The 18,313-nt window shown below is 46.0% G+C and overlaps 1 long non-coding RNA gene across 1 annotated transcript; it reads left to right on the plus strand.

Annotated features, from left to right (window-relative positions):
• The first annotated feature begins 166 nt into the window (after nucleotides 1-166).
• On the plus strand, nucleotides 167-17,227 carry LOC134176015 (uncharacterized). Its single transcript, XR_009969225.1, has 6 exons — nucleotides 167-233; nucleotides 4,691-4,814; nucleotides 5,673-5,900; nucleotides 8,788-10,976; nucleotides 15,876-15,953; nucleotides 16,772-17,227. It is a non-coding gene; the product is annotated as an uncharacterized LOC134176015 (long non-coding RNA).
• The last annotated feature ends 1,086 nt before the right edge of the window (nucleotides 17,228-18,313 follow it).

Consider the following 18,313-nt stretch of genomic DNA (forward strand, 5'->3'; position numbering starts at 1 on the left):
CGCTGGGGCATGTGGATGTGGTTAGCTGGGCTGAAGGTTATAAAACCCTTGGGGTGAAGGTGCTCCAACTGCTTCCTTTGGCTCTGCTCTTTTTTGAGAGCATCAAGCAAAGCTCTTGTGGCTCGTTTGGGGTCAGGCAACCTTTTGTGCTGGGTGAGCTGCAGATGTTTGTGGTACATGACCATGAAGCAGGAGCAGCAGGGCTGGGGTTGCTGGTAGCATCTCACAAGCAGGTAAGCCTTAGGAAATGGGGATCCTACTGCTGGGACATCGGAGGGATGCATAGACCAAGGAGACATCAGCAAAGAGATGAATGAAAAGGTAGAGTCAAGCTCTGTGAGCTGAGAGGTTGGTTCCTTGAGAGAGTGAAGTAGTTGGGTGTCTTTGGAGTTTGTAGAGGAGCAGCTGAACCTCTTTCCTTGCACTGCAGATTTAGATTAGGCTTTAGGCAGAAGCTCTTCCCTGTGAGGGTGCTGAGGTGCTGGCACAGGGTGCCCAGAGAAGCTGTGGCTGCCCCATCCCTGGCAGTGTTCAAGGCCAGGTTGGACACAGGGGCTTGGAGCAAGCTGCTCCAGTGGAAGGGGTCCCTGCCTGTGGCAGGGGTTGGAACTGGATGGGCTTTGAGGTTCCTTCCAACCCAAACCAGGCTGGGATTCTCTGTTCCCCTCTGCCTGGGTTACCACTGGTATCTCATGGGCTGGATGTGGCACAGGATGACTGCACAGAATCCATGGAGAAGCTCAGCCTGGGTTCCTGTTGTCATTGTTGTACCTTAAAGAGGCTGGACACCTCAGACCCACAGCTGGGCCTGGTGTGTGGAGCCTTCCCACCTCCTGCTGTCCTTATCCCAAGCTTTCCCCAGCAGCTCCTTGATCCAGGAGCCCATCCATCCTCCACTGTGCTCACCTGCCTGGGCACACCACGCACAGTGGCAGCGCTTACCAACATGGGTGCAAAAATGAGCTATTGTGTTATATTAATATTTTCACACTACTTAGCTCTCATTAAAATGTACTTTGCTGAATTTAATATGCGACTTCAAATGACACAACGTATTAAGTGCTTAATATACTAGAAATTATGAAACTATTATAGTCCAAGTCGTATGAAATAATTAGAGTGAATTAAACTTCACCAGCAGGATGAGGGAAAGGTTTCAGATTTGTTCTTCTTTTAGTCTTATAACACTAGAATGTGGAAACAGCCCCTGACAACAAAGAGCCAGAGTTAGGATTTCTAAATAATTAAAGCAGGAAAAGCCTCAGTGTGTGTATTTGAGCCTGTGATGAATTTGGAACTGGGGGAAGCAGAAGGTCTGTTTGCTGTAGCTGATGGAGTTGTTCCTTGCCTGAAAGAACAGTGGCAGAGCATCTCCTTGAAGCTGCTCACCAGACCTCCAGCCTTGCAAAGGCTTGTACCCGTGTGCTATTTCCCTCTTGTACACACTCTTTATTTGGAGGTCAGCAGATGGGATGGCTCCCAGGGACAGAGCAGTGTCCTCTGTGGCATCCTTGAGCTGAAAGTCCCCTTTGGAGGCAGCTTACCTCTTAATGGGGTGCAAATACCAGAGCCCACCCCCCCGGTCAGAATCATGGTGACTGGATGGAGCCTGGCCCCTCGTTTTGGGAAGTGCTTTGAGCCACCACACTGGAGTTGGGGTTGGGTTGTGGGTGCTTTTCTCACACCCTGGTGCACGGGGTGGACTCGGGGCTGATGGATGCTCTCTGGTGGATCCACAGCAGCGATGCAAAGCCCCCGACGGATCGAGTGACAGGCTTAGGTAGGGTGTGGCTGAATGGGGTCCATGGCACCCATGCTGCGGCATGCACTGGGTGCCACGCGTGGCAGGGACCTGCTGGTCAGGCTCCAACCCTCCACCACCGACCCTGTGCGGAGCGGGGTCCGCTCGGGTGCAGCTGCACGCAGAGGCCAGGAGGTGGCGCCCTCAGCACCGCTCCGCTGCGCTCCCCGCTCCGCTCGCCTTGGGTTTGAGCCGAGGCTCTGAGCAGCTCCCATGGAAACTGCCCCAAATCAGCCCTTGGGAAAGGCGAGTCGGAGCAGCTGAGCGGGGCCATTGCCTCTGCCCGCAGTGGTGAAGCTGTGGAGTCCGTCACTGGCTCAAGAAGTGCTTGCGCGGTGCTCTGAACGAGCAGTCGGTGGGTGTCAGTCCTGCCCATGCAGGGCTGGGGTGCCATGGATGGGAGGCAGTCCCAAGAGGCTCACATGTCCCTTTCAGGTTACCTCCTCATCAGGTTATATGGAGTTTTCTCCCCACAACACGGGGGAGAGGGAATAAAGCGGCTCTCCCATGAAATCCTGGTGTCAGGAGCAGGACCGGGGGTCACAGGTCTGATTCTGGGCACTGGACCGGTGGTAGTTACAGGTAATTGAAGATGCTCTGCACCAAAGTGAGGATGGACTCTTCTTCAGTAAATGCATAAGGCTCTTGCCAGATTTAGGGGATGGTATCAGAGAAATAGTGCTGTGCTGGGGTGAACGCTGGGAAGGCTAACACTCGAGTTAAAAGAGAGGAAAATGGTCCTTAATTTGCCTCCCTGAGGATTATTTAGGTTCCACCAACTGTATCATCAAAAGACACATTTGCTTGGAAAGTCTAATCATTAAGAACAAAGAACTTGCCAGCAAGCATCTGAAAAAGTGTTAACTTGTTTTATCTGTCCCTTTGATTTCAAGGGACTATTTGCTGTCGGTGACAGGGGGGAAAATTAATTGCCTGATGAAGCTTTTTGAGAAGGAGCTGTCTGGTCCTGGCCAGTGTGGCACGCTGCACGGAAGATGGGTTTGAGATTCAGCTGACTTTGAGAGCGCTCTGTCAATGCTGGTTTATCACTGTACTAAAGTAGAGCCGGTGAGCACTGTGCAGAGACACAGGGGAAATGTGTTCCCTTTTCCAGTGGCCTCTGAGCCCAGGGTGGGTCTGGAAACCAGCAGGTCTGTGGAAGGCTTTAGAGCAACCCCTGCTCAAATCAGGGCCGCTGACATCAGGTTGCTCAGGGCTGTGTTTAGCTGGGATTTGAATAGCTGAAGAAAGGTGGAGAGGGGCTTTTGACAAGGGCCTGTAGGGTCAGGACAAAGGGGAATGGCTTTAAACTGATAGAGCATTCAGGTCCCTTCCAGCCCAAACCAGTCTGTGATCTCGCCCTTCCTGCAGTGCTTGACCTCCCTCACGATCAAATAGAGTAAGTGTTTTCCTATCATCTACTCAGGGTATCTCATGTTGCCCATCACCTCTTGCTATGCTCCTCCGAGGTAAGTCTGACCCTGCTTTCTCTCCACCATCCCATTTGGGATTTGCAGACAGTAGTGAGACCTTCCTTATGCCTCCTCCTCTCCTGGCTGGACAAACGCCACTCTCCCCACATCTCCCCATGCAATGTGTGCTCCATCCCCAAACATCTCAGCCCGTCAGGACCCTTCCTGTGAAGCTGCTCTCCTGGCATTTGCATTCACAATGTCCTTTCCCCAGCCTGGCCAGTCTCTGACCAGCATCAACTGCTCCTCCCAGTTCAGCATCATCTGCCAATGCTCTGTCCCGTCGTCCTGGTGGCTAATAGGGACAGTATTGATCCCGAGGGATGGCACTGCTCCCTGCCTGCCTGCTGGACTTTGTATCCCAAACACAGTGTTTGAGCAGTCTGCTCAGTTTTCCTGCTAGTCCCCTTACCCAGTTCCTATCTCACCACTTTGGCTCTGAGGATGCTATGGGAAGCTGAGCCAAAAGCCTTGCTACAGTCAAGGTAAATAAACCCCCTTGCTTTCTGTTCATCCACAGAGCCAGCCCTTTAATTGCAGCGAGTATCAGGAACGACTTGTGCCAGGGGAACTGGCACTGGCTGTTCCCAGTTGCCATCACCTTAGCCTCTTGGAAATGCTTTCTGGCACCATTTGCTCCATCACCTTCCCAAGGGTGATGCTGGCGAGGCCAGCTCTTCTGCACCACTTTGGATCCTCCTCTTTGCTGTCCTGAAGCTGGGTCCTATTTGCTTTTTCCCAGCCATCGACATTGCTGTGACCTTCCAGAGATGATCCAGAGTGGCCCCACAGTGACCCTGACTGGTCCCTCGGGTGCTGCCCAGTGGCACCACAGACACCCCGATGGCTGAAGTGGACCTGAAATAAGCAGTTGTGATCAGAACAGCGTGAGCTGCTGGCTGCCTCACCTTGGCAAACTCAAAAAGCTCTCTCTTAGGGGAAAAATCCGGCTATTTTGGGACCTGTCTGGCTGCAAGGGATTAGGGACAAGGGGGGGCTGTGTGTGTGTGTCTGGTCCTTGACTGGCTGGAGGTTCCTCCTGCTGTTGTCTTCGGCGCTTTGCGTAAATAGGTTTAACTTGTGCAGTGAAGAGCAGGGCTGGCGTCCTTCGGCGTTCATTGAAGAATGCCAAGGACAAGTGTGGGCAGGACAAGGAGCAGTATGTAACCAACCTGGTGTGCCCACGCGTGAGGAGGTACGGCTTTAATCAAGTTGGTGGAGGTCTGGCTGCAAACAAGGCTTCCTGCGCTGCGTGGATGAGAGAAAGGCGTGCAGCAGGGTAGCTCTGCCTTGCTTAGGGAATCACTTACTTATTTCCAAGTAACAAAGTGAACTCTGGGTTTCTGGGAAACTCAAAACATATTTTTCCCCCTTCTTTTCTTTTTTTTTTTTTTTCCCTTTTTTTCCTTCCTTAAAGCTGAAAATTCCTTCCTTTGATCTTCTTTCTGACTCTTAATGAAGTTGTGGGATCTGGCTTCCCGCATCGCGCCTGTTGTTCCCGCTCCGCTTCGCTGCCTGACGGTGATGGAGCGGGGAGAAGGGTGAGCTCCCCTCTCTCGAGTATTTCACACCTCCTAACACCAGCCCAGCTTCAAAGCACGCTACAAACACGCCGAGCCCAGGCTGCCTGCGGGAAGGCCACGCTTGCGCTGAAGTCCGGAAGAGCTGAGCATGCACATCCAAAGATAGAATTTGACACTAACAAATTAATTCTCACTCTTTTTCCAGGGAGGAATTAAGCTGCTAAATGTGTGTGTGTGGGGGGGTTAACTGGGGAGGGGGTGGGCAGGAGGACTGGTGCCTGTGCTGGAGAAGGGATGTTTTCCAGTGCATCCTGTGTAAGAGGCAGGGATGGGGTGATGGGTTCTTGGGAAGTGTGGCAGTCTGGCTGCCCAGAGACACTTCTCTTCTGTTGCAATTAAATTAACTGGTGGGGTAGGAAGGGAGCAGTGGGCACGGTGCGTTGCACGGTCCTTGCATGTAGAGCTGCAGGAGTATTGGTCCCATTCTGCTCATTGCCAGCCAAAGTGTCCTATGGACGGTCTCGGAGTCCCCAAGGCCCGTTTGCCCCATCCCGGGCATCCTTGGTGGTGGCTTCCTCATCCCAAACACATCCCGAGTTGCCAGCGGTGAGCTCTCTGTGGCTGTGCCAGGCAGGAGATGCTGCAGAAGCTCTCTCACCCAAGGCAAAGCCCCTTTTGGGAGAGGATGGGAGCACTGTTTCGGGAAGCTTTTGCTGCTCTTGCTTGTGCTACCCCAGCTGTGGAAGAAAGAGCAGCCTTCAGCTGCTGGGGCTGTTAATGTCACCTTTCACAAGCACTGTGCTCGCAAAGGAACCTGCCAAGTATAGCACGTTTTAATTTGCTCTTTTCCCATGCATTCCTGGATTTATGGCTCAGTTCAGTCCAGTTACTGCTTGCTGTATGGATGTAAAGCTCCCTCCAGAGGGTCACTCCACGCCACAAACTCTGTGGGCTCCCTTGAGGAAAGTGATGTGCTGTTCCCTGGGAAACACCCACCTAAAGAAGGGGGCTATGGTTGATTCTTCAGGAGTTTTAGCTTTGAAAGCTGGCAAAGAGATTTGTCTGTCTGGTGATTACATTTAACAGGCTTCTGTCCGAGCGCAGGTATGTTACTTTATTCTCTGCGTGCGTTTAAATGTTTGGCTGTTTTTTGGTGGTGTGTATTTGGGAACATACATGCACATATTAATTGTGTAAAAATGAAACTGAAAAGTGAGGGGCAGAAAAAGAGAAGCTGTATTTTCAGTGATGCCTGCACCAAGCTGAGAAGTACATCTGCAGTTGGTTGCCATCTGCAGCAACTTGTCCAAAGCAAACATTACCAGTCAGTCCAGGTTTGGCTGCATAGCTGCCATAAACCATTGCAAGGGCATCCAGAATAGCACAGCCCTGGAACTACTTCTAGGATTAGGTCCTGCTCCCTTGAAAAATAACCCTTGGCAAGGGCTCTGTTCTCCCTAATAAAAATTCTGTTTTCACAGCTCTAATCAAGTTTTCCAGAGCTGTGGTCCAAATTAGGAACTGCATGCAGGATATCTGACCCAGGAGAGCAAGATGGAGCTTTTCACTTAGAGCAATGCCAGGCTGGAAATTTCCAAAGTTCTCAGTGCCTCACCTATAGCAGAACTATGGAGTGTGTCCCAATAAACCCGTCCTTCCCACAGCAGAGCTCCATCAGATCCAAACTCCTGGTCCCTGCTCGCAGGTGGAAGAGTCTCTTTTGGAGGGTTCTTCCAGAAATAGCATCATCTCTTCAGACTTGCAGATGTTTCTGGCTTGTTTTCATGGTGAACCATTGGTTGCTGTTATTCATCACAGGGGAAGGTGGTGAGGAAAAGGGGCAATGGAGCTGAGGCTGCCTTGCTGAGTGAGCATCCAGAGGGGCAGCAGGCTCTGTACAGAACCCTGCCTGCCTGGATGGCACCCCATGTCTGCAAACCTCTTTGAGGTGCTCCAAAAGTGTTCCACAAGTGGTCTTTGCAGAAGATGCTGTGGTTCCCTAGGATCCCTCCTTGTTTGTTACTTAGAATCATAAAATAGTTTGGGTTGGAAGAGACCTTAAAGATCAGGCAGTTCACAGGGAAGAATGTGGGTCTTCATTTAAATAGCTTTCCGCTCTTGTTTTCCCAGCCTTCGATCCAACTGTCCATCCATAGCTTTCAGTGCAAATTTATTTTACTTTTCATGTGCTAAATGCTCATCTATCAATATTTGGAAAGCAATGAACCCATTAGAGTCTTGACAAGAGATGATCCTGTTATATGCAACCAGGGGATAAACCTCTGCTCGCTCAGTTACACAGTGCACAGGCTTCAAGCGATATGTTTGTTTTCCCAATGCAAATGCAGAGTGACCCATCGTGGATCACAGATGAACGTGGCCATCAGCAAACAGTGGAGTCTGCAGGAGAAAGGAGGAAACCCCACCTCATCTTTCTATCTCAGCCTGGCTGGGCTACAAGATGTATAGAAACACTTGGTGAGACTGTTGCTTAAAGGCTCACGCGGGCTCCTGATTGTGGAAAGATGCTGGATTATGTGATACGATGTGGTTGTATAACACCTCTTATAAAGCTCTTGGCATGAAAACAATGCATAAAAATAACAGATGTGGCAAATCACAACCATGTTCTGAAGTCCCGTAGTACAGTTCAGTGGAAACAATGGACTTGATTTACACACTGGGATTCCTTTTGCCCTCAGAAATGTCCACAGGCAAAGAAGTATTAGAAAGAGCAGTGAAAAAGGCTAAAGGTGCAAACAGGGTTTTTTCCTAAAGACATCTGCAAGTGCCTGGTAACTCAGGACAGGGAGCAAAGGGGACTGAGGGTCAAGCTTGGCTCAAGTGACTCTTGCTTTCAGTGAGGCTCTTCTTGGAAGCCAGGCAAGCAAGCTGTGGTCCTGAGGTGCGTCCCAAGGGAACAGTGGTAAATCAGCATCCTGGCTAACAACAAAGTACTCGGTTGTCTTCCTAGGACCATCACTTCAGCAAAGGGATGCCCCAAAAGAACTGCAAATGCCTGAGGACCTCTGCAAGGGAATAGGTAGGCAGGTGCCTGGCTGTAGGCAGGTGCCTTTCACCATCCCTGGAATTTTCCACATGGGAGATGGGTTTGCAGTGCTCCACAGGAAAGGTCTTGGGTGTTGGGAATGCGGCTTTTCCTATCCCTTTGTGAAGCTGCTGTTATCAGGCTTGTAATCAAAGCAGAATCTGCAACCAGAGAAGGCTCTGTTGCTCCTCCAGCTGATAAAGAGGAACAGGCTCCAATTAAACCCCAACAGTTTACTCCTGCATGTTGTGGTACATGGTGTCCTCAACACAGGCAGTCCACAGCTCAGCACCTCAAACCAGACCCAGGGCTTTAAACGGAGAGGCAATGCTGTGCTGCTGCTGCGTGGAAGAAGAAATCGGATATTCCTGTGGGCCGTGTGCTCTCTGTCTTAGTGTATTTACTTAATCCCTATTGGCCTTTTACACAGTCGATTTCTATGTCAGCTCAAGCCCTGGCCTTGGTTGGCATATGGGACCATGGCTGGTGCGGCAGCTCTGTAATAACTGCGCTTCCCAGAACTGAATTTGGCCTCCAGTCTGCTCCATAATGTCCCATTAATTCATTATTCATTGTTTGAGAGCGCCCAGATGTGAGCGCGGGGCCAACTGCTTGGTCCTCTCTGAGCAATTTGGCTGAGAGGTGCCAGCTAGTTCTTGGTACAGTTTTGGCTCCCAGATGGAAGAAAACTGCACAATAACTTCAATGAAAAAGGGCAAAATAGTATTAATAGCCTATTTTTATTAGTAGAGAAAAGAAAGCCCTTGCAGTGAAAGGCTTCCAGCTTTTAAAAAAAACAAGGAAATTTCAACTGAAAAAAGAGAACTTACTGTTTTGAAAGGGTTTGCAGGGTGGAGACATCAGACTGAAAGGATCTTGTGTAACTCTGATTTTTTAGGTCTAATACTAAATTCACCCGTTTATTCCTTTGCTTTACCACAGGAAAATCACTGAGGAATGCTAAGGAAAAGGCTGATTTCCGGACTAGCTGAAAGCGTGCAGCATCTTCCAGGATCAGACCCGGACACTTTTGTCTGGAGAGCTGATATTTCTGTAGCTCTTCCCGTTCTCCAAGCCCTCTGTAGGTGTGAAGTATTTCGTTTGCATCCAGCAAATGGAACAATAAGGGAGGACTTCATTTTCCCATCTGTCAACTAGTCCTGAACAAACTGTACGCCGCTCTCTTTGCAGAGAGATCTTTTAGCTAAATTAAAAGCTTTGGTGTTCACTTGCATGTAACAGAGGAATTCTGTCATCACATTTCTGATTGAGGTTTTGGTTTAAATGCTCTGCAAATCCCTGAAGATCTGTTTGTGTAACTGGGAGACGGTGGCTCTATCTTGGGTAACCCAAAGTAACGCGCATCACAGTGTTGAAGCCAGGTTTTGGAGGGAGCTGGAGCTGTGTGTTCAGGTCGATTAGTGGTATTGGGAAGGGTAAATTCCCACCCAGGGCTTTGGAGAGATTGCCCTGCTGATGCAAACCTCTGTTCTGCCCTTCTGAGGATGGCTGAGCACAGGCTGGTCTTTGTTGCTTCCCAGCCTGTCAGACAGCCATGGTATAATGCTGTTTGTCTTGGGCTTGACCCCCTGAGGCTGTACTCCAGCAAACAAAGTGCCTTGGGTTGGTTTCAGTACGTGCTGATGCTTCGTTTAAGAACATGTTGGTGGGCTCTTGCACTTGCAGGACTTGTTGGTGTTGGCTGTGCAGGTGATGGCAGTTCTAGGCCACATAGTGCTGCTCTTTTTCCTCCTCAAACCTGGGTCTGGAGCAGCTATAAACATCAGTGGTGCTTTGGGGTGTGCAGGTTTCCCCCTTCCCTTATGCATAGACAAGCCTTGTGCTCATCTCCCCATAGGTGTTGTCTGTCCTCCCCCTTGCCACCACCCCAGCATGACCCAGCTGGCAGGCTCAGATAAGGGTTGAATGGGGAGATAAGAAGCTCTTTTCCTTCTCCTCCCTCATCTGGAGCACCAGCAAATGGTGGAATCCCACAAGCTCTGTTAAACACATGGGAAAGGGGCTGCCAAATGAAATGGGTCACACATAGACACAGGCACCAGTCTCTGAAAGACAGGTTCATCAAATACAGATCTTTGAGAGAAGTGAAATGAGGAAAAATAAAATCAGGGCCAGGTTCCCCCTTCTCCTCAGCATCCCCCATTGTGTCTCTTAAGAAGCCACCCTTGAAGCTCCAGGTTTTACCTTGAGCAAACCCATGTTATGTGATGTGGCAAAGACACACCCTGAAAGAGACAGGTAGGAATTTGGCTTTGGAGCTATTTCCACTGGAAAACAAAAGGGTTTCTATGATGGTCCAGAGCAAGTGCCAGTTAAAGGGTATGAACTCTTTTTGTACTGTGGTAAATGCAGACTATTACTAGGAAGGTTCATACAAGCCGTCAGTCGCTTTTTCTACCCTTCTTCATTAGGCAGGCTGAGTGCAATGTGATGTAGTCCAGCAATCTGAGAAAACAGGGCAAATAAGTAACTCTTGTTTGTCTGTTTCTCCCTTGGTAATGCACTTTTAGAGTGACATCCACGGGTGCAGCAACGCGTCCGTTATGGGACCTAAAATAACAGAGCAGAAGGAAACTGTGGCAGGGCTCTGGCAGGAATCCTCCGGGCTTTATGGCTAGTGTGATTGCTGCTGCAACATGTGCTGCCTTACAAAGGAGGCGTGATAGCTTCATCACACCACTGATCCTGAACTAGAAGAGGACATAAAGAGGCAGCTATTGACTGGCTCGGGTCTTCCCTGCTCTGAGCCTTGGCGTCAGAAGCTGCTGCCGCTGCGATTTCAGCATCGGTATCCATAGCACGAGCCCTGGAGCAGATTGGGTTCAAGAGTTTTTGCTGGGTTGTGCTGGAGCGGGGATAAATTATGATGTCAAAACAGAGAGATGTTGTCACACAACCATCTCCCCTTGCAGGGTCAAGGTTCTGCTTTATAGCTTGGAAACCCATTAGTCCATTTGAAAGCATATGGCCAAGAATGGACAAAAAATAGTCTTGTGTGTTTGGGTCAGAGCTACAGACAAAAGGCTCTTTGTGCTAAGAGCTGACAATGACAAATAAAGAGGAACCTGTTGATCTAGGAGAGAAATGGAGGATTATGAAAAGATCACATGGTGAGAAAAAGACCTTGGCTGCTTGTCTGGATGTCAGTCTTGCCTGTCAGTAAAACGCTTTCTGCAGCTATGGCATATTTGTTAATAGAACCACTGTCTCCTGCTCCCACGTTTTTTTTCCTAGCCTACAAAATGCTACCTGTGCCACCCTCACGAGCCCACATCAGAGCGGTGATATGCTCCTAACTGGATCCTGGCCATGTGCTAGGCGTTAGGTGGAATAATTAATGCCTGCAAATCTCCCTGATAGCACCAGCAGCACTAGGAACAGTAAATGCTACAAAATAGTGTCTGTCCAACCGTGACACACAAATGCAGGGCACAAAGAAAACCCAATAACAAACTCCCTATAATTCAACAAAGTTATTGGAAGTAACCCAAAAGCTATGTCTAATGTTAATAATAAGCATATTTCCCAAAGGTAACATTTGATTTCTATCCAAACCCAAACATATTTGAAGCTCTGCCTGAGCGTCATTGTATAGCAGATTAACCGGGACAGTTTAATCTGTGAATAACTTTGCAAAGCCTTCAGCCAGCTCTGAAGAAATAGCACCAGTCTTGACAAGACTGGGCTACAAAACACTTCACAGATAATGTGGAGGGTTTGGGTTGGTGTTTTTTTTTCACAGTAAGTCTGGAGAAACTAGACGAATGCTTTGGTTTTGTGGCACGCACATCTGGCGAGTGCACACTGCAGATGGGCGTGCAGAGAACACACTGAACAGAAATATTGATATTGAACATTGATGGGCTGCCTAAAATGACCTCCAGAGTCTATGAAGTACACCACAGATTCAAAGGAAGAAAAATCTATTATAGCCCATTATGTTCTGGAATGTATCTGAGTCCACGAGCAGAGAGTGCCAGCGACTCGCTGCGTTTGCCGTAGTGGGGGAGACCTATGAAAACATGTTGAATTCAAAACAAAAGGGGTGTATGTAGGGGGAAATAATAACAGAATGGGTTTTCTCTGGTTTCATTTATCTCTGCAGCTGAAGAGACTGCAGTGGGGAAGGTGGCTGGTAAAGCAAACACAGAGGGAAAGGTCCCTTGCTGTTCTTTAAGCAGTGGCTCAAAATCAATGCGGATAATGCGCTTGGAAAGGACGCTCTCATTTACTGGTTTTCAGTAAATTGCTGGGCTGTGCTTCCCAGTGATAATGTGATAGTCGTGGCTGTGCCAGTAAGAATATACTTGAAGTGTGCAGTTCCTTTGGATAACTTAGTCTGGGATGCTCTGAATTCTATACGTTACCTGAGAAATATCTAAGAGCTGCTGCATACCTCTCCTGGTGGCACAGTGTGTGTCTCAGTTCTCTGTAGCTTATTCCAAAGACACAACAAACTGCTTAAAAACAGTATCCTCTTGCAGAGAGAAACGCCACCTCCAGCTCACTACAGCCTAGCATGGCCTCTCTGGGAAAGCAGAGGTGTTTTCTAACCACTGCTCTTCCTTCTTCCTTTGCTGCCTTGATTTTTCCATTCCTGGTAGTGGGTGATAACACTCCCAGTAACGTCAGTGCTGCTGGCTTAGGCTTAGGGTCCAATTATCCTCATTAGTATAAACTAACAATTCCTAGTTCAAAGTAGGCTTGTTATGGACAGGACCACTAGGGATTTAGTGCATGATACTGGAGTTGGTCCTTAGTTTTTCTCTGAATAGTAGTTTTTAACTGGAGGTAGATCAATTTATAAATGCTTTGGGAAAATAGTTTCAATGGGAAATATGATCTTTATTAATATTTTCTTTGTTAATTCATTGATGTTAAAGAGCTTTGAAGATGAAAGCACTGTCTGCAATAAATAATAACATTATTCCAACTTATTTTAATGTTGCAAACATTCCAGCTCCATTACCTTTCATCCAAGAATCTCAAAGTGCTTTCCAAATGTTATTTTCCTCTCAACAGTCCAGGGAGATAGCTATTATTATCATCATCCCCGTTTCACAAAGGAGCCATTCCAAGTATATTTTATCCCGTGACTTGGTCAAAATCAGGTAATATGGCAGGAGTCTATTTGGAACTGATCCAAAAATTCCTGACTCCCATTCTCCTGTTCTTGTTGCTAGACAGCATTCCCGTCTTGGGAGTGGGGTGCAACACTCACCTGCGTGGCACTTGCCTGCCATCTTAGGTGCTTTTATTGGTTGCTCTTAAAAGAAACAATGAAAAATAGGTGATAGCCATGCTGGTATTGAGGAAATAAAACTCTCCAAAATCAGAATTATGACATTTATTGATCTTATTGAGTGGGATAGGGTGAATTTTAAGTACCTATTTAATGTGCAAGAGTAAATCTTCATTTGATGCTGGTTTAGTAGTCCTATTGCAGAGTCAGAATCTCATAATCCATACTCAAAAGACTATTAAAAGGAAAGAATTTTCTCAAGCACAGTGCAGGTGAGGCTATATTGTGGTGGAGAGCACAGGTGAGTGTGAAAGGTGTGAGCTAACTAGCATATGCTGCAGCTGAAACTTCTAAACCACCCTCCCCAAACCCAAGGCTGAATTAATGGTGAGAGCAGAAGGCCGTTTGGGGACAGCATTACTGCAGCAACCCATGAGAACCATGCAAAGTTCAAAAATAGCAGTATTGACAGGCAGAAAAACAACATACATATAATTTTCAGGTAATTGCTACAGTATAATTAGCTCTGTTGTTTTCAGATGAGCCATCTAAACTGAACTCCACTTGCTACTGGAACTCAGCTTTATTTACAATGTTCCCAGGACTAAAGTGGTTCTTTAGAAATAGTGATTAGGTACAGAATAAAGATGTGAGCGCTTCATACCAGATACTGTCTCTGTGCCAGCAGGTGCAGCCTAGCTACCGGCTTTTCATTCAGCATTTTATCCACCTCTACTCTGAACCACTTCAGGCAAGATGAGAGCTAAAGAACAGCGATAAGCATAATTTACTCCTATACTGCCTACATTAATTACTTCTACAGGTAATAATCTATTCCTTTCCTTCTATGTTGCTTCTCTATGTGGTCCATAATGGAAGCTGTAGGACAGGAAAGAGGAAAGAGACTGAAATTGTAACAGGTCTTTGTCTTTTTCTAGACCACTCTATGTGACTGATGCCCCATGGAAAATTGTTATAAATGAGGATTATATGAAAATTTCAGTATTTTACATGTACTGTGTGAGTGCAGGAAAGGGGGAAGTAACATGAAACATCAGAACAAGGATTTACTCTCAAAGTTCTGGAAAATTTAGCACCTTGATTATTATCATTTTCCCACAGAACTTTGCTTATTAGAAATTATTTAGTATCTGTGGAAGGTAACTTAAGCACTGGGACTTTGCAGTCTTGCATAAAATCACTTTTAATTGGAATGAAGGAGTTTGTCACAGTTAAAACCTGGTTTTGCTGATGCTGCAAGTCTGTACAGCTTAATTAAAAGTCTGCCTCACCTCGCTGAAGGTGTTTGGGAAACAGATGCAGCTTTCTGGGTTTTCTGTCCTCGGGTTTGAATAGTTCTTGGCCAATTTCAAGCTGAAGAATCCGACACTCCAGGTGTTACTTGGTTCGATACAGAACTGTGTATGGATTGGTGATGGCCTGTTGCAGTTGCTTTTTACTTTCTTCTCCTGCTGTGTCCACACATTGTGAAAATGGGTGCTAATGACAAAAAATTCCAATTGTGATTCAGCAAAATGGAATTTTGTTGACGAAAAATCTGGATTCAGCTCAGCCAAAGGAAATGCTTTTTTACAAGTGCAGATGAATATCTCGGGAATGACCATTTCTTCTCAAAGGGAAAAAATCTCACTTTAAAAGAAAAATAGAATAATTCAAATACAAGCTCAGAGAAAAGTGAACAGTGGTACATACAGAACTAGATCTGTGCAACAGTGGTAGTTTCCCTGAGGTAAAAGTTACACAAGTTTAATTTAGGTAAGTTAAACTAAATGCTGCAAGGCCAGTAGGATGCTGATACCTTCCTAGCTTGGGCTGTCTTTAACATGCATGCCTCAATGCAGTAGAGAAAGCAGCCCCCTATGACATAAAACTCCTTTAGCATGAGTTTTGCTGTTGAGGTGGCTGCTGTTATGTATAAAACTAAACAAGGCATTTTCCATGGTGCCTCTGTGGCTGCTTTGGAGGTAACCCAGGCACTTTCCTTGCTTTATAAAGGTGCAATACATGAAAGGCACTGGGCAGAATGGAAAAGGTCGCTGTGATCTGTAGGCTCTGTGTGTCACGGTTGGCAGCCATGGCAGTAAAAACAGGCAGGAAGACCTTCTGTTCATCCTCACCTTAAAAATGTAGTCTCCATTCGATACAATTGATACTTCATTTGCCTCGATCCAAATAAAGAATAGCTTAATTACAAAGGACAGACCTTAAGAACATTAGGAGAGTGCTGTGAGCAAGCACATATCATCCATTGGTGCTGCAGCAGAAAAGGTTAAGCAAATAGTGTTAAAGAATGGGCTAATTGTTGTGCCTATTACTATTGTCTTGCAGCTGCAATGCTTTGTATAGCACTGAAGTACATGGGAGAACTGAGCTTGACTTGGAATGCCTCATTCCAGGCAGGGAACACAATATACAGGGTGTTCAAATATCAAGGAGTGCAATTAAATTTTAAAAGATTTGCAAACATTGCAATGGGGAAGGGTCAGTACCATGGCCATGGTAGGCTTGGAGTACTGCGTGTTGTAAAGTGTAAGCAGAAAGGCAAGTTGAGAAGAAAGAACTGAAAGAACAGGAAACACGCAAATGAAGCTGGGATGTGTCACACCGTAACGCTGCATATGTAATTAAAGATTATAGTAACCCATTTACATATGCCTTCCATATTGCAGTATCATTGTTATACCAGGAGATCTAAGGATATAAAGATGTGACATCGACAAAATGATCCCATATTTCCCTGACTTAGGATTTCAGGTGATTAACTCCCCCTCTCTAAAGTTTAACACCACATGCAGCCAAGATGCCGTCAATCTTCCTTTTCTAAGTGAGTAGCAGCCCTTATTTTGGGCCCAACTTGAGAGATTATGGCAACATAATAGGATATAATATACTTGACTATAATAGTGCACGAGGATGTGAATTTAGGGGGAGGTGTGTGTACCAGCCAAGTCCCAGCAGCTCAAAGTTGCTGAACTTACCATGCAGCATATTGCGCAATGCCGTGTGTTGCTCATGAAGAATGGATTGACTTTATCTGATGTACTGCTGCTCCATTTTCTTCACGTATAGCCAAGCCATTTTCACTAAAATGTACCTGAATGACTTATTTTCTTTTTTTTTTCCACCAGAAAAGGCTGTTTCAGTGACACATCTAAATGATCTTTATGCTTCCAACAATCTCAGGAATAAAAGATAGTTTGAATGGCTTGGCCATGTTCTTCTATCAGGAAATAGGGTCATTGCAAATCTATCGTTAACTAAGTTAGATTCAGGAGCAAAAATGCCTCCTTCCCCCTCCTTACATTTGAGCACAGTAAGTTTAGACTATTAGGCGAAGAGGGAGAAGTCTTGGAGACTCGGACTAATGAGAACAACATGTAGTAGAAAAAAATGCGTATCTGTTTTAAAAGTGTTATTGTGTCTGAGCATGTTTTTAAGCGAGTGAATTATGTGATCTGATACATTTTGGGGAAGGTTACAGAATAGGAGAAATGGAAGAAATGGGGGTGGAAGGTAGACTGTGGAAGTAATTTATTTTACTGTAACATGGCAAAAATGAACTTTTAAAAACTGGGAATTGAAAATATCAACATTTTGGTTGAAGAAAACACTGATCTTTATTCTTCCCTCTCTCCCCCAAAGGTAAAAGAAAAAAGTACTGTAGTTTTAGCTCGGGAATGGAGGTGACTGACAACAAGAAGACTGTTTTGGAGGTGCTCTTACCTGCTCTGGTTACACCCCAGTTGCATTACTTGATGAGCATGTCCTTTTGAAACGAAGACAGAATCATGACAGACCTGAGTGGTGCCATCAGTGACAGAGCTGCAGCAGAGCTGGAGCAACTGAAAGCCCCTTTGAAAATGACTGTGTGTTGACAAAGTCTTTTCTTGGCAAAGAAACCATCATCTAAGCCTCCGGAGTAGAGAGGAACAAAATTTCATTACATGTAAATAATTGTCTAAAAATAGAAGCACAGATTGCTTTTCACATTAAGTTCCTTCTTCACGGTAAAGTATATACTGCATTAAAAAAGAAGTGACTAGCAGCAGTCCAAGCTGAAAAATAAAGGGCCTGTTGTTAGCTTTATTTGTAAAAACATTTACAGTATTTAGGGTGAACCAATTTCAAGTGAATATTCTGTATCCTCTCTTTTAGTTCACTTCCTTATTTTAATGTATCTGAAGACATCCTCAGCCTGTTTTATTTAAAGCAAGTTTTGAAAGAGGACGCTGTGGTTTATGGCCATGTGTCAGGTTTGATAGTGTTATGCCATGATTTAGCAAAGCACTTAAGCACATGTCCACATCCCACTGAATTTGGTAGGAAGTGAAGAAGCAGAGGAAGAACTGTTTGCTGTGCTGCAAGCCTCTTTAAGGGGGAAAAAAAAGGTAACTGTAAAAAGGGATTTGTCTTTATTCAACTATAGATTTTTTTTTTGACAAATTCTTTTAAAGAGACACAAACTCATAGATCATGATTATTAACCATATTCAATTCAAAATGAAGTGTTCTAAACTGGGCTGGTTCAGACCACTGAAATAGATCAGCTAATTATGGTACATGTGGGTGTACTGGGTAGTCATCTGACTCTTATTTTTTTTAGCTATCTTGCCTAGCTCCCTGCCCCCTCCCCAAACCAGCATTCTAGACACTGATAAGTCTTCATTACATGCAGTATTAAGACAAAGTATCAGAGTATTACTTATCAGCCTCTTCTAATTGCTCATTTTCTGAATGCTTCATTTGATATGCTGATGCTGAACCCTGAGAACTGTAAAAGAAATCGATGAGAACAGTGGAGACTTGGTGTATCCACAATAGAAATGGGATGCAGGATGACCTGGGAGAAGAAAGAGAGGTACCAGAGCGAGGAGACCAAAGATGCGCCTGGGTTTTCTGTTAATCCGGTCTTGAGACCAAGCTGGGGAATGTTTATGGGTGGAAGGCTTTGAAATGAAGTATCTGGGGAGAGATATAGGTTATTTTCTGTTGTTCATGAATCAGAACTTCATATACAGCCTTACCAACAAGGAGAATGGCAGCAAAAAGCTACTCCATACCCCCATCGCATTCTTCTCTCAATAGAAACCAGCTAACTTTAAATTGCGGGTAACTATTCAGGTCATATGGGGAACATTATAATTCAGTAATAATCATGAGTGGTAATCTTCTTACCGCCGATTC

This window comes from Pezoporus occidentalis, unplaced genomic scaffold, assembly GCF_034315485.1.
Source record: "Pezoporus occidentalis ecotype Australia unplaced genomic scaffold, CSIRO_AGI_Poc_V1 ctg72, whole genome shotgun sequence".
NCBI lineage: Eukaryota > Metazoa > Chordata > Aves > Psittaciformes > Psittacidae > Pezoporus > Pezoporus occidentalis.